Source organism: Triticum urartu, chromosome 7A, assembly GCF_056163025.1.
Source record: "Triticum urartu cultivar PI428250 chromosome 7A, HENAU_Tu73, whole genome shotgun sequence".
Classification (NCBI taxonomy): Eukaryota; Viridiplantae; Streptophyta; class Magnoliopsida; order Poales; family Poaceae; genus Triticum; species Triticum urartu.
The window spans coordinates 266,666,125-266,683,478 of record NC_141879.1 but is presented as its reverse complement, the minus strand read 5'-3'; positions in this window follow the sequence as shown (position 1 = coordinate 266,683,478).

Genomic DNA, 17,354 nt, shown 5'->3' with positions numbered 1-17,354 from the left:
CGAATCTGACTTGATCAAATTTTGTGATGCAGCATGAATAGAGTTTGAGACGAGAAAAGCATAGATAGCTAGAGGAGGTTCTTAGGCATTCTTGTCCATCCACTTGGCAGAAGAAGATAAAACCAAACAATCAAAACAACAAGTGGATGTCCTCGAATGAGTAAAATATGCAACCGGCATGCTCACACAATAAGATGGCAAATGAAATATGTGACAAGGCATGCACAACCAATTCGAGCATCTATCAAGCAATTTGCGATGACTAGGTCATCTATATATGAGTTTATTGACTTTAGGAGTCAAGTGAGAACACTTGATCATAGGTCATACTCATCGTTTAACCTCAAGTGGGGTTACCACTTTTACATAAAGCATTGTTTTGTTCACATCTTTAGAGTTTCTTTAGCTCAAGTCTTAGAGTAAAGCTCCCCCTAGATGTGATATCCCCCCTAAGAGGGATGAACTAACCTTGGGTTTTGTCGATGATGACTTCATGTAGATGTTGAAGATGTGGATGCTCAATGTTGATGTAGATCACTTGGAGCTATCCATTTGAGTGAATTGCACTTTCATATACCTACATGGGTTAGTCCCACAAGGAACAAACAGGGATATCCATAGACATAGAGTGATGCACACAAAAGATGATGTCCATGAAAACTTTTAGGTTACCTTGTCCCTTGTCTTACCAACAAGAGGGTTTGTGACTCCTTGAACTAGTGCACGATGTGGAAGTTGATTGCACTTGTTCTTGCCAAAATGATAAGAGTGAGGTATGTTGGCGGAGTCACCCTCAAGAACTCTCTAGTTCTTCTTCTTTTGGATCCACATCATCTTGATGGGAATCCTTGGAGTTGTAGTCGTACTTGATGAAGTGGAACTTGAAGTAGTCTTGGGAATCCACTTGACTAAGGTCTTAGGAGCTTCTTCAAATGCATCAATTTCCTCCTGAAGCTTGTCCTTGCCTTTTTGCTTGTAGTCTTGTGGTGGAAGATCATCTTGAGCTTGTGTCCTCTTGAAAGAATCATCATACTTCTCTTGTTGAGGGACAAACTTTGTCTTGGGGTATTGATCTTCTTCCCACTCAACTCCATTGGCATTGAACTTTCGTTCAAAACCAACACCTTGATTCTTCCGGTGCATTCCTTGCTTGCGCACAATTTCCTCGAATTGCTTACTCCCGGCAAGGCTTTTGTACACTCCTTTCTCTATAATTTCCTTCAATAAGCTATTTTCTTGCTCAAGTGTAACTTGGCTAAGAGAATCATTAGTGGAATCAAGAGAACTACTAGAAGCAACAATATTGGATTTAACATGATCATTGTTACTGCTAGAGGAAGAATCTATCTTGTTCTTGTTACTAGACTTGACTTGAGGCATGTAAGTGGATAAGAGTAAACGCTTGGCAATGTAAGAAGAACTTTTCTTGCGGAGATCATCATTGATTGCTTTTAAGAACTCATGCTCTTGCTCAAGATTGAGCTTTTCAAAGCGTAATTTCTCATGAGCTCTTAAAAGTTCTTGATAATCTTCGAAGATAGTTTCATGAGCTAACTTAAGAGTGTTTAGTTCTTTAGTTAGAGCCTTAATTTTCTCCTTATCATTGTCATTCATTTTATCTTGATTAGCATGATTAATTGACGTTTCATCGTAGTATTCATCACTAGAGTTGTCAACAAGCAAATCATCACCTAACAAGTCATCTTCATCACTATTGAAATCAACATACTTGGGGTGTGTTACCTTAGGACCTTTGGCCATGAAGCATCTTCCAATTCCTTCATTTGGTGAGTCAAATATGTCGTAGGAGTTGGTTGACACAAGTGCTAGACCGGCAACACCTTCATCTTGAGTATCTTCGGAGTCGGAGTGATAACTTCTCTCGGAGTGGCTATCGGAGTCAGAGCCGGATACCCATTCACCAACATGAGCTTGATGTCTTCGTCTTGTGTAGCTCCTTGCTGATTTTTCCTTCCTTTCCGAATCCTTGCTTCTCCGTGAGTATCTTCATTCATAACGATCATCTCTACTCCTTCTCTCTCTTGGTGGTGATTCTTTGCTTCTTCTTCTTGGAGAATCTTCTCTTCTCTTGTAGGGAGCCGTACACTCATTGGAATAGTGTCCGGGTCTTCCACAATTGTAACAGTTTCGCTCTCGACTAGAAGATCTTTTGTCATTGTAGGACCTTGACTTGAAGCTTCTATCTTTGCTTCTACTCTTGTAGAACTTGTTGAAGTTCTTCACCATTAAGCTCAATTCTTCATTGAAGTCTTGTTTCTCACTTGATGATGTAGGGGCTTCACATGAGGCTTTATAGGCACCACTTGATTTGTTGTGAAGTTCCTCTTTATCCTTAAGTGACATCTCATGAGCAACAATTCTTCCAATCACCTCTGTTGGCTTGAGATCTTTGTAATTGGGCATCATTTGGATCAATGTGCACACGGTATCATATTTTCCATCCAAGGCTCTTAGAATCTTCTTGATGATGAATCTATCGGTCATCTCTTCACTTCCTAAGCCGGCAATCTCATTTGTGATGAGAGCAAGCCTAGAGTACATTTCAGCGACACCTTCACCATCCTTCATCTTGAACTTGTCAAGTTGGCTTTGAAGCACATCCAACTTGGATTCCTTGACGGAGTCGGTACCTTCGTGCATATCAATCAAAGTGTCCCAAATTTCCTTTGCATTCTCAAGACGGCTGATTTTGTTGAATTCTTCGGGGCACAATCCGTTGAAGAGAATATCACAAGCTTGAGCATTGTATTGCAACATCTTCAACTCATCCGCGGTAGCTTCATGGTTTGGTTCTCTCCCATCAAAGAAGTCACCTTGCAAGCCAACACACACAATAGCCCAAACGGCGGGGTTATGTCCAAGAATATGCATTTTCATTTTATGCTTCCAACTAGCAAAATTAGTACCATCAAAGTAAGGACCTCTACGGTGATAATTTCCCTCGCTAGACGCCATACTCTCCTAGGTTGTGAAACCAAGGCTATGACCACCAAAGCTATGGAGATCAAAGCAAATGGAGACCAAAGCTCTGATACCACTTGTAGGATCGAAAGTATGTCTAGAGGGGGGTGATTAGACTACTTGACCAAATAAAAACTTAACCTTTTCCCAATTTTAGTTCTTGGCAGATTTTAGCTAATTTAGGACAAGTCAAGCAATCATCACATAATTCAAGCAAGCATGCAAAGAGTATATAGGCAGCGGAAAGTAAAGCATGCAACTTGCAAGAATGTAAAGGGAAGGGTTTGGAGAATTCAAACGCAATTGGAGACACGGATGTTTTTCCCGTGGTTCGGATAGGTGGTGCTATCCTACATCCATGTTGATGGAGACTTCAACCCACGAAGGATAACGGTTGCGCGAGCCCACACAGGGCTCCACCCACGAAGGGTCCACGAAGAAGCAACCACCCACAAAGGGTCCACGAAGAAGCAACCTTGTCTGTCCCACCATGGCCATCGCCCACACAGGACTTGCCTCACTAGCGGTAGATCTTCACGAAGTAGGCGATCTCCTTGCCCTTACAAACTCCTTGGTTCAACTCCACAATCTTGTCGGAGGCTCCCAAGTGACACCTAGCCAATCTAGGAGACACCACTCTCCAAGAAGTAACAAATGGTGTGTAGGTAATGAACTCCTTGCTCTTGTGCTTCAAATGATAGTCTCCCCAACACTCAACTCTCTCTCATAGGATTTGGATTTGGTGGAAAGAAGATTTGAGTGGAAAGCAACTTGGGAAGGCTAGAGATCAAGATTCATATGGTAGGAATGGAATATCTTGGTCTCAACACATGAGTAGGTGGTTCTCTCTCAGAACATATGAGTTGGAATGGTGTGTGTGTTCTGATGGCTCTCTCCACAAATGAAGAGGAGGTGGAGGGGTATATATAGCCTCCACACAAAATCCAACCGTTACACAGTTTTCCAATCTCGGTGGGACCGAATCAACAAACTCGGCCGGACCGAAAAGGTAAACCTAGTGACCATTAGAGATTTTCGGTGGGACTGACATGCAACTCGGTAGGACCGATATGGTTAGGGTTTGGGCATAACGTAATCTCGGTGAGACCGATTACACAAACTCGGTGAGACCGAATTTGGTAATTAGCTAACCAGAGAGTTGGTCAGGCAAACTCGGTGGGACCGATTTGCTCTTTCGGTGAGACCGAGTGGAACTCGGTGAGACCGAAAAGTTACAAAGGGGAAACACTGAGTTTACATTGCAATCTCGGTGGGACCGATTCGCTCTTTCGGTGAGACCGAAAAGTTACGAAAGGGAAACAGAGAGTTTGCAACCGCATCTCGGTGAGACCGAGATCCTTATCGGTAGAACCGAATTGCTAGGGTTTGGCAGTGGCTAATGACAAGTGAAACTCGGTGGCGCCGGATAGGAAGAATCGGTAGGACCGAGTTTGGCTTAGGGTTTTGGTCATATGTGGATATGGGAAAGTAGTTGAGGGTTTTGGAGCATAACACTAAGCACATGAAGCAAGAGGCTCATTAAGCAACACCTCATCCCTCCTTGATAGTATTGACTTTTCCTAAAGACTCAATGTGATCTTGGATCACTAAAATATAAAATGAAGAGTCTTGAGCTTTTGAGCTTGAGCCAATCCTTTGTCCTTAGCATTTTGAGGGTTCCACTTTCACATCCATGCCATGCCAATCATTGAGCTTTCCTGAAATAATCATCTTGGAATAGCATTAGCTCAATGAGCTATATGTTGTTATGAATTACCAAAACCACCTAGGGATAGTTGCACTTTCAACTACACGCATGCTCCTAGGGGGATAGATTGGTAGGAAAAGACCATCGCTCGTCCCCGACCACCACTCATAAGGAAGACAATTAATAAACACCTCATGCTCTGACTTCGTTACATAACGGTTCACCATACGTGCATGCTACGGGACTTGCAAACCTCAACACAAGTATTTCTCAATTTCACAATTACCCGACTAACATGACTCTAATATCACCATCCTTATATCGCAAAACTATTGCAAGCAATCAAACATATCATATTCAGCGATCTACAAGTTTATGTAGGATTTTATGACTAACCATGTGAATGACCAGTTCCTGTCATCTCTGTAAATAGATATAAGTGAAGAATGAGAGTTTAATTCTTTCTACAAAAGATATGCCCGTGCTCTAACAAATATAAGTGAAGCAAAAGATCATTCTACAAATGGCGGTTGTCTATGTAAAGAGAAACATGCAATCCAAACTTCAAATGATATAAGTGAAGCACATGAAGCATTCTATAAAGCCATACTCAAAAGATATAAGTGAAGTGCAAAGAGCATTCCATAAATCAACCAAGGACCATCTCATACCAGCATGGTGCATAAAAATAAAAAAATAAAAACCTAAATGCAAAAGATGCTCCAAGACTTGCACATATCGCATGAACGAAACGAATCCGAAAACATACTGATACTTGTTGAAGAAAGCGGGGATGCCTCCCCAGCATCCCCAAGCTTAGATGCTTGAGTCTCCTTGAATATTTATTTGGGGTGCCTCGGGCATCCCCAAGCTTGAGCTCTTGCCTCTCTTCCTTCTTCTCAGATCGAAACCTTCTCGATCATCGAACACTTCATCCACAAAAAACTTCAACAGAAAACTCGGTAAGATCCGTTAGTATAATAAAGCAAATCACTACTCTAAGTACTGTTGCAAACCAATTCATATTTTGTTTTTGCATTGTGTCTACTGTAATATAACTTTTTCATGGCTTAATCCACTGATATAAATTGATAGTTTCATCAAAACAAGCAAACTATGCATCAAAAACAGAATCTGTCTAAAACAGAACAGTCTGTAATAATCTGAACATTCACCATACTTATGATACTTGAAAAATTCTAAAAAAATTAAGAAAAATAAAAAATTTGTATAGGAAGACATTTCAAAAATAATCAGAACCGTTTGATGTTCCAGCTAAAAATGTAAAATCGCGCACTACAGCCAAAGTTTCTGTCCTGCACCATACAAACCATCAAGCAAATGTAAACATCCTAAAGGCAAACCTTGACATATTAATTTTATTTCTAAACTTTATAAAATCACACAACAGAAATAAATGACTCTCTAAAACTTCCGGGTTGTCTCCCTGGCAGCGCTTTATTTAAAGCCATTAAGCTAGGCATATAGTGCTCAAGTAATGAATCCACCCGGATCCCAAGGTATATCAAAGCCAATTTTAATTAGCAATGATTTGTAATTTAGTAGTGAGCACAAAGTAACATATATCATATAATGACAAAGTCTAACTCTCTTCCTATGCATCGGCGTGTCATAAAAGAAAAATTCATGCACACAAAGTAAAGGCCAATGCATAGTATAAACAGTTTCTTGCAATTTTATCACATTGGAAACATAGACAGGTGGAGATATAGTTCCTCTCTCATAATAATTGCAAGTAGGAGCAGCAAGCACATGCATATTATATTCATCAAAATCATCATGTGCAACGGTAAAAGGCAACCCATCAATATAATCCTTAATAAGTGCAAACTTCTCCGATATAGTGTAGTCGGGAGAATTCAAAAAGATAATAGGACTATCATGCGTGGGTGCAATAGCAACAATTTCATGTTTAACATAAGGAACTATACCAAGTTCATATCCATAATCATAATTCATATTGGCATCTTGGCCACAAGCATACCAAGCATCATCAAAAAGGGATATTTCAAAAGAATTTGTAACATCCCAAATTTTCAATTTGGAATGTTATACATTAGATCATAAATGCATATCATATTTTATTTTGCATTTTGGTTGATCCTAGAAATTCTACGCAACTCAATGACCCACGGAGAGAGTTGGGGATTTCGTTATTTTCATATTTGAGTTTTCTCAAATTTTGAGAATAGGATCATTTGATTTTATTTATTTTATCATCAATTATTTCTATTACAAAAATATGAGAAGGAATAAAATGACTTTCCCAAAATAAAGAAATATTGAGGATTTAATAATAAAATCAAATAAGATTTTATTTCGGAGTTTTTCGGTGTTTTATTTGAATTTAGGAAAAATGTGCGTTTTTCAAAATTGCATTTAGGTCCCAAATAAATGTTCACCTTGTGCGGCTTGATTTTAGAAGCCCGTGAAAATTTATTTCGGAATTTTTTTAGTCCGTTTAGTATTTATTTTTATTTTTCTTCTGCGTGTAATTATTTAAAAAAACGAACCGACCTACGGGTCATGTCCTATCCAGACCCCGGCCCGACTCGCCCTTTATAAGCCGGCCCACCCCAGGCCGAACCCTAGCCCCAGCCGCCCGACCCGCCCCAGCCGCCCGACCCGCCGCCGCCTGCGCCGCCGCCACCGTGTCGCGCCGCCGTCGCCCGCCACCGCGCCGCCACCCGCCGCCCCGCCGGACGCCGCCGCCGTCGATCCCGCCGCCCGAGGTTCGCCGCGCCTCAAAATCCGTGCCGTCGGTTTTTTTAAAACCGATTGGTTTTGGTCGGTTTTCGTCGATTTTTTTAGATTCGTTTTTTTTAAAATAGATCGATTTTTCCGGTTTATTTAAGTAGCGAGCGTTCGTCTGTTCGTTCATTCCGACGAACGTTCGTCATTTTTCTTTTTCTCGGATTAAATCCGCGATTTTTCTGATCGCGATTCCTGATCCGATTTTTGTTTTGGTATAACTTTTCGCTCGTTTATCGGAATTAGGCGATTCAAGCGCCTAGAGTTTCGTCTCGAAACCCTCTATGCGTTTAACCAACTTAAACAAGATTTTGGTACTGTAAAATTTGCCCTAGATCCAGATTAGTAGAACGAAGTTGTTTTCTTTCGCTGTTTGACTTTCGTTGCTTCGTTCGATTTGATTCTTTTTGCCAACCAGAGTTCTTAAGTTGAACCTTCTGGTTAGATCTCTTATTTGAGTTTTACCCGTGCATTAGATGAGTACTTATTGTATGCTTGTTTGTTTGCGATAGAGTACCCGGAGTGCGGCGCTTGTTACTTCGAATCTCTAGGTTTCCCGGATCATCAGCAAGGCAAGTAACAGTTTGATCATACCTTTTCTACTACCCAGTTTTATTGCATTAGATCAATCCTCACACATTGCATGGTTAGGATCTAACTAAATTGTGGGATGGGAAGTAGATGAGGTAGTACCTATTACGTGTTTATTATCAAACCTTTGGGAGTTACTTCTACGTTTGCTTATTATGCCATGCTATGCTAGTAGACGTGGATTGGGTGAGTGATATCCATGCCATATGTGAGTTTGGTTAATTAATGGTTTATCTAAGGTGGCAACTTAAACACACATCTGGGTGGATTGAGGCACCTGGGTATTCCAGGACTTGCCTGTTTTCTTTTGGACCGCCACCCAGGCTCAAAGGGATCATGAGACTATTCATACTAGAAACTTCCGTGTGCAGCCACAAGCTATTATGGGCTCTAGCATAGTTGACTAAGTCGTGCGAACTCTTACAGTGGTAGAATACCAGATGTAGGGGATGTAGGTGGTACGGTCTACCCGATCGTAAGGTGCTAGCGCTTCTGAAAGACTATGTCTCGGTCATCCGTCTTCTCAAACACCATGTAGTGCGAGAAACCAAACGGAGGCGATCGAGTCTTGTGGGGAAAAGTGCGCAAACCTCTGCAGAGTGTAATAAACTAATCATGGTTAGTCGTGTCCCCGGTTATGGACATCTTGAGTATCTAGTACCTAGATTATCATGTGAATCTCAACATGTTACTCTAAATTAATTTTTATTGGGTTATGTTTAATGATGATGCTTAATTGGGATTGAGAATGCTGTCAACCATTCTCAATGTTTAACAACTACCATGATAGTTAAATAAATTTTATTCCTTTGTAGTAGGGAAAAATTGGCTTTACGCAAAACTGTAACCATAGAGCTTTCCACCAGCCAAATATGCATATAGTATAGCTGTTTCATTCCATTACTCTCTATGTGTTACATTGCCAGCATATTCCATGTGCTGACCCGTTTCGGGCTGCAACGTTAATGTTGCAGACTTTTCAGACGATGATTAAGGAGTTTTTAGGGTCGTGGTTCTATACTCAGTGATGCCGTTGGAGTTGATGGACTCACTTATCTTCCAAGCCCTCCGCTGTTATCGTTATTAGATGGCCTTAAGCCATATTTATTGTAATACGTTCTCTTTTGAGACACTCGATGTAATAAGTGTGTGATTGCTACTCTGCTATAAATCCTCCGAGTACTGTGTGGTGTCAGCATTACTGATCCAGGGATGACACCGGAGCACAGAGATCAGACTATTTGAGGTCTGGTCGCTACAGAGATGGTATCAGAGCACACGCTGACTGTAGGACACGACCACTAAGCTAAAAGACCTAGATCACTATCCATTCTCTTCTCTTCTGACTTCTCATCTTTTCTACTCTTTAGGATGGCGGATGCAAGGAACAAGTTCACGCAACCGTATGAAGATACACCCTTTGGACGTCACTTGAAGGAAGTCACTAGATACCTAAACATAGGAGTACCAAGCTTCACCGGAACCTACAACACCACTTTACCTGAAGAAGAGCGCTGGATGATTCAAGTTCAAGTTCCAGGAAGGACGTTCATGCCAGTCACTGAGCCCATAGAGTTTTCTTTTGATGCACCAACTTGGAGTCTAGGAAAGAGCATGGTAGCTCACATCGCCATGGGACGCATTGGAGAAGTCTACCGCAATGATCTCAAGGATACTATCTACCAGATTTGTGGGCGCCGAGATGAACACTGGGAGATGATCAGCACCAGGAAGGATAGATCAATCGCAGCTTTTATCCAGGAGCTAAACCAGCACATTCGACGACAGGAGAATCAGATGTGCGCCGACATGATAGATCTGAAGAAGGCTAAGACTAGAATCAAGGAACTAGAGGAAGAACTCAAGGCTACACGTGAAGATTATGAAGAGGAAATTGAAGTATTGGTGGAGAAGAATGACGACCTGATCAAGAAGATTGGAATATTTATGGGAGGCCCTACACCAGTAGATGAAGACGAAGAACCCAAGGAGATTAGCCTGGAAGACTACATCATCATCGACGGCACCGACTCGGATCCAGATAGTAGCGATGATGACTATGTTGATGAAGCTGGAGCAGATATCATGGAGTCTGCAACCGAAGAATATTTCTAGTAGACCACCTCAACAGTAGTAGTAGTCCACCATGTAAATATAGTAGTACGAGAACTTTTGCGATAGATAGATCGATTGTATGCCCTTGTTTGATTGAATGAAGTGAATTGTTTGCTTTTGCCTCATGTGCATATGGGTAGTGTTTTCTCTTTAGACCCCCTCTATTCTTACATCTCATCTTTTCTAAACCCCTCAGATGCCTCCGAGACGTGACCCCGGATTTGCCTTTCCACCGGAGCTCACCCAGTTGATCCAGCAGCAGAACACATTGATGCAGTTGCTAGTCCAAAATCAGAATCAGGGGAACAACAACAACAACCCACCACCACCACCACCTATTGACCACTTAGCCCGTTTTCTTAGGCTGAATCCGCCGGTGTTTTCCAGTAGCACCGAGCCGATAGTAGCAGATGACTGGCTCCGCAAGACAGCTAGGGAATTGACCACAGCAGGATGCACAGATGCGGAGAAGGTGAAGTTTGCCACACATCAGCTAGAAGGACCCGCAGCATCATGGTGGGAGAATTTCACCGCCACTTTCCCAGTCGACACTGTCACATGGGACCAGTTTCAGCAGGCTTTTCGTACTGCCCATGTTTCAGCAAGAGCTATGGCCATGAAGAAGCGTGAGTTTCGCAACTTGCGCCAAGGAGGACGGACAGTTGGCCAGTATGTGGAGGATATTAGTAAGTTAGCACGTTATGCACCAGATGACGTCGCTACGGATGCAGCTAAGCAGGAGAAGTTTCTGGAAGGACTGATGAGTTGAGCATGCAGTTGATGGCAGCAACCTTCAACAACTACCAGGAGTTGGTAGATCGTGCTTTTATGATTGAAGGGAAGCAACAGCAAATTGAGAATCGCAAGAGGAAGTATGGACAAGGAAAGTACAATTTAGGAGCTCAGAAGAAGCCACGTTTTACCCCTAGACCGGGAGGACATTTTCAACATACCCATGGAGGAGGTAGCTCGCACAATCACAATGGCACCAAGAATGGAAATGGCAATGGAGGAAGTAACGGCCAGAATCGCACCAACCCATCAACCCCATCCAAGAAGGACCTAAGCCAAGTCACTTGCTTTAAGTGTCAGAAGACCGGACATTATGCCAATGAATGTCCTGAAGGCCAAAATGGCAATGGAAGTTCTGGAAAGAAGCCAAACCCTTTCAACGGGGGATAGGTGAACCACGTTAGCGTGGAGGAGTTTGAAGCTCAGCCCGATGCAGTAATAGGTAAGTTTTTGGTTAAGTCATTTACTGCACTCGTTCTTTTTGATACTGATGCATCACATTCATACATCTCAAGGGGATTTGTGGATAAGTATAACCTATCAACCCAAGCCCTTAGGTCACCCATGTTAGTAACCTCGCCTGGAGCAGAGTATGTGGCTAGTCTATGGTGCGATCGGTTACCATTAAGGATTGGTAACTATGTTTTTCCCTCAGACCTAATAGTATTGGAATCCCAAGGACTGGATGTGATATTAGGCATGGATTGGTTATCAAAGTATGAAGGGAATATTGAATGTGCTAGTAATTCAATTTTGCTTACCACCCCAGAAGGGAGAAGGATCAAGTATGTATCCCGGCATGTGCCAAAGAGGACTCAAGTGAATTGCCTAACAGGAGTTGTGCAGGAGGAAGTACCAGTGGTAAGGGATTTCCCTGAAGTATTTCTAGAGGAGTTGCCAGGCATGCCACCGGATAGAGATATTGAGTTTTTGATTGAGCTATTGCCAGGCACAGGGCCAATATCAAAGAGACCATATAGGATGCCAGCAAAGGATTTGGTGGAAATTAAGAAGCAGATTAAGGAGTTACTAGATAAGGGATATATTCGCCCAAGTTCTTCGCCTTGGGGATCGCCAGTACAACTAGTGGAGAAGAAAGATGGATCGTTAAGGATGGTTGTTGATTATCGAGGATTGAATGAAGTAATGATCAAAAACAAGTACCCACTACCAATGATCAACTATCTGTTTGATCGATTGCAAGGAGCTAAGGTATTTTCCAAGATCGATCTGTGATCAGGATACCACCAATTGAAGATTCGAGAACATGATATTCCGAAGACAGCTTTTACCACCAGGTATGGGCTGTATGAGTATACCGTTATGTCATTCGGTCTGACTAACGCACCTGCCTATTTTATGAACATGATGAACAAAGTGTTTATGGAGTTCTTGGATAAGTTCGTCGTAGTGTTCATTGATGATATCCTGGTTTATTCGAAGAATGAAGAGGAGCATAAGGAACATTTGCGACTAGTACTTGAGAAGCTCAGAGAACATCAATTATATGCCAAGTTCAACAAATGTGAGTTTTGGTTGAAGGAAGTAGGATTCCTCGGACACGTTATATCCGGAGAAGGAATAGCAGTAGATCCCGCTAAAGTTGATACCGTGACCAAATGGGAAGCACCGACCACGGTTGGAGAGATCCGGAGTTTTCTTGGACTCGCAGGATACTACCGGAGATTTATTGAGAATTTCTCAAAGATTGCGAAGCCTATGATTGAGTTGTTGAAAAAAGATACCAAGTTCATATGGACGGAGGAATGTGAGGCTAGTTTCCAGGAGTTGAAGAAACGCTTGGTTACCTCACCAGTGTTGATTTTGCCAGACCAGACCAAAGATTATGAGGTGTATTGCGACGCTTCACGTCGAGGACTTGGAGCAGTGCTTATGCATGAAGGGAGAGTTGTTTCATATGCCTCAAGACAACTGAAGCCTCATGAGTTGAATTATGCCACGCATGATTTGGAGTTAGCAGCCGTAGTGCATGCTTTGAAAACATGGAGACATTTTCTGATTGGAAATCATTGTGAGGTGTACAAGGATCATAAGAGTTTGAAGTACATTTTCACACAAAAGGAGTTTAATCTCAGACAAAGGAGATGGTTGGAGCTCATCAAGGATTATGATATGAGATTGCATTATCACCCCGGAAAGGCTAATGTAGTAGCTGATGCATTAAGCCGTAAGAGCCATGTCAATACATTAATGACGGGAGAAATACCCAAGGAGTTAGCAGAAAATCTTCGTGAACTATGTGTGGAAATAGTTCCGAGAGGCTATGTAGCAGCATTGGAGATTCAGTCAACTTTGATGGATAGAATCAGGGAAGCTCAGAAAACTAACAAAGAGATTGTCGCTATAAAGGAGAAACTGAGCAAAGGAAAAGCTAAAGGATTTCATGAGGATGAGCACGATACCCTATGGTTTGAAGACCGCGTTTACGTGCCCAATGACCCGGAGATCAGGAAGTTGATACTGCAAGAGGCACACGACCCACCGTATTCAATTCACCCAGGAAATACCAAGATGTACTTGGATCTGAAGGATATTTTCTGGTGGACCGGAATGAAGAAGGATATTGCGGAGTATGTAGGAGTTTGTGATGTATGTCAGAGAGTAAAGGCAGAGCATCAGAAGCCAGCAGGATTGTTACAACCATTGCCGATACCCGAATGGAAGTGGGATAAGCTAGGCATGGATTTTATCACGGGATTACCCAGTACTCGTTCAGGCTATGACTCGATTTGGGTTGTAGTCGATCGATTGACGAAAGTAGCTCATTTCATCCCAGTAAAGACCACTTACACCAGTGCTAAGTTGGCAAAGATATACATGACCAGGATCATATGTTTGCATGGAGTTCCAAGGAGTATCGTATCAGATAGAGGAACCCAGTTTACCTCAAAGTTCTGGAAGCAGTTGCACGAAACTTTGGGTACCAGGCTAGAGTTCAGCACAGCTTTTCATCCACAGACAGATGGACAGACCGAGAGAGTAAATCAGATTTTGGAGGATATGCTGAGAGCTTGTGCGCTAGATTATGGATCTAGTTGGGACGACAATTTGCCATATGCAGAGTTCTCTTAAAACAACAGTTACCAAACCATTTTAAAGATGGCCCCTTTTGAAGCCTTGTACGGAAGGAGGTGCAGGACACTATTATCATGGGATGAAGTTGGAGACCGCCAGTTGTTTGGACCTGACCTGATTAAAGAGTCTGAACAGAAGGTGAAGTTGATTCGCGATAGGCTCAAGGTAGCCCAGTCCAGACAGAAAAATTATGTAGATTCTAAACGCAAGGAGACAGTTTACGAAGTCGGAGATAGAGCTTATCTTCGAGTATCTCCACTTCGGGGAACAAAGCGTTTTGGAGTTAAAGGGAAGTTAGCACCACGATTTGTAGGACCATATCGAGTTTTGGAGCGTATGGGAGAAGTGGCCTACAAGTTGGAATTGCCCGAAGGATTGTCAGGAGTTCATGATGTCTTCCACGTTTCTCAGTTAAAGAAATCTCACGCGGAGCTGGCTGACATACCGTTGAGAGACACAGTGCCTTTGGAAACTATTCAGTTGGATAACGATTTGACGTACGAGGAGAAACCAATTAAGATTCTCGAGTTTGCCAGTCGAGTCACTCGCAGCAAGGTTATCAAGTTTTGCAAAGTTCAGTGGAGCCACCACACAGAGGATGAAGCCACCTGGGAACGAGACGAAGATTTGCTCAAGGACCACCCTCACCTATTTTCTAGCCAACCCGAATCTCGAGGGCGAGATTCATCTTAAGGGGGGTAGGTTTGTAACATCCCAAATTTTCAATTTGGAATGTTATACATTAGATCATAAATGCATATCATATTTTATTTTGCATTTTGGTTGATCCTAGAAATTCTACGCAACTCAATGACCCATGGAGAGAGTTGGAGATTTCGTTATTTTCATATTTGAGTTTTCTCAAATTTTGAGAATAGGATCATTTAATTTATTTATTTTATCATCAATTATTTCTATTACAAAAATATGAGAGAGGGAATAAAATGACTTTCCCAAAATAAAGAAATATTGAGGATTTAATAATAAAATCAAATAAGATTTTATTTCGGAGTTTTTCGGTGTTTTATTTGAATTTAGGAAAAATGTGCATTTTTCAAAATTGCATTTAGGTCCCAAATAAATGTTCACCTTGTGCGGCTTGATTTTAGAAGCCCGTGAAAATTTATTTCGGAATTTTTGGAGTCCGTTTAGTATTTCTTTTTATTTTTCTTATGCGCATAATTATTTTAAAAAAACGAACGAACCTACAGGCCGTGTCCTATCCGGACTCCGGCCCGACTCGCCCTTTATAAGACGGCCCACCCCAGGCCGAACCCTAGCCCCAGCCGCCCGACCCCGCCCCAGCCGCCCGACCCCGCCGCCAGCCGCCGCCGCCGCCTCGCCGCCCGCGCCGCCGCCGCCGTCGCCCGCCACCGCGCCGCCGCCCGCCGCCCTGCCGGACGCCGCCGCCGTCGATCCCGCCGCCCGAGGTTCGCCGCGCCCCGAAATCCGTGTCGTCGGTTTTTTTTAAACCGATCGGTTTTCGTCGGTTTTTGTCAGTTTTTTTAGATTCGGTTTTTAAATAGATCGGTTTTTCCAGTTTATTTAAATAGCGAGTGTTCATCCGTTCATTCGTTCTAACGAACGTTCGTCGTTTTTTGTTTTTCTCGGATTAAATCCGCGATTTTTCTGATTGCGATTCCTGATCCGATTTCATTTTAGTATAACTTTTCGCTCGTTTATCGGAATCAGGCGATTCAAGCGCCTAGAGTTTCGTCTCGAAATCCTCTATCCGTTTAACCAACTTAAACAAGATTTTGCTACTGTAAAATTTGCCCTAGATCCAGATTAGTAGAACGAAGTTGTTTTCTTTTGTCGTTTGACTTTCGTTGCTTCGTTCGATTTGATTCTTTTTGCCAACTGGAGTTCTTAAGTTGAACCTTCTGGTTAGATCTCTTATTTGAGTTTTACCCGTGCATTAGATGAGTACTTATTGTATGCTTGTTTGTTTGCGGTAGAGTACCCGGAGTGCGGCGCTTGTTACTTCGAATCTCTAGGTTTCCCGGATCATCAGCAAGGCAAGTAACACTTTGATCATACCTTTTCTACTACCCAGTTTTATTGCATTAGATCAATCCTCACACATTGCATGGTTAGGATCTAACTAAATTGTGGGATGGGAAGTAGATGAGGTAGTACCTATTACGTGTTTATTATCAAACCTTTGGGAGTTACTTCTACGTTTGCTTATTATGCCATGCTATGCTAGTAGACGTGGATTGGGTGAGTGATATCCATGACAGATGTGAGTTTGGTTAATTAATGGTTTATCTAAGGTGGCAACTTAAACACACATCTGGGTGGATTGAGGCACCTGGGTATTCCAGGACTTGCCTGTTTTCTTTTGGACCGCCACCCAGGCTCAAAGGGATCATGAGACTATTCATACTAGAAACTTCCGTGTGCAGCCACAAGCTATTATGGGCTCTAGCATAGTTGACTAATTCATGCGAACTCTTACAGTGGTAGAATACCAGATGTAGGGGATGTAGGTGGTACGGTCTACCCGATCGTAAGGTGCTAGCGCTTCTGAAAGACTATGCCTCGGTCATCCGTCTTCTCAAACACCATCTAGTGCGAGAAACCAAACGGAGGCGATCGAGTCTTTTGGGGAAAAGTGCGCAAACCTCTGCAGAGTGTAATAAACTAATCATGGTTAGCCGTGTCCCCGGTTATGGACATCTTGAGTATCTAGTACCTGGATTATCATGTGAATCTCAACATGTTACTCTAAATTAATTTTGTTGGGTTATGTTTAATGATGATGCTTAATTGGGATTGAGAATGTTGTCAACCATTCTCAATGTTTAACAACTACCATGATAGTTAAATAAATTTTATTCCTTTGTAGTAGGGAAAAATTGGCTTTATGCAAAACTGTAACCATAGAGCTTTCCACCAGCCAAATATGCATATAGTATAGCTGTTTCATTCCATTACTCTCTATGTGTTACATTGCCAGCATATTCCATGTGCTGACCCGTTTCGGGCTGCAACGTTAATGTTGCAGACTTTTCAGACGACGATTAAGGAATTTTTAGGGTCGTGGTTCTATACTCAGTGATGCCGTTGGACTTGATGGACTCACTTATCTTCCAAGCCTTCCGCTGTTATCGTTATTAGATGGCCTTAAGCCATATTTATTGTAATAAGTTCTCTTTTGAGACACTCGATGTAATAAGTGTGTGATTGCTACTCTGCTATAAATCCTCCGAGTACTGTGTGGTGTCAGCATTACTGATCCAGGGATGACACCGGAGCACAGAGATCAGACTGTTTGAGGTCTGGTCGCTACAGA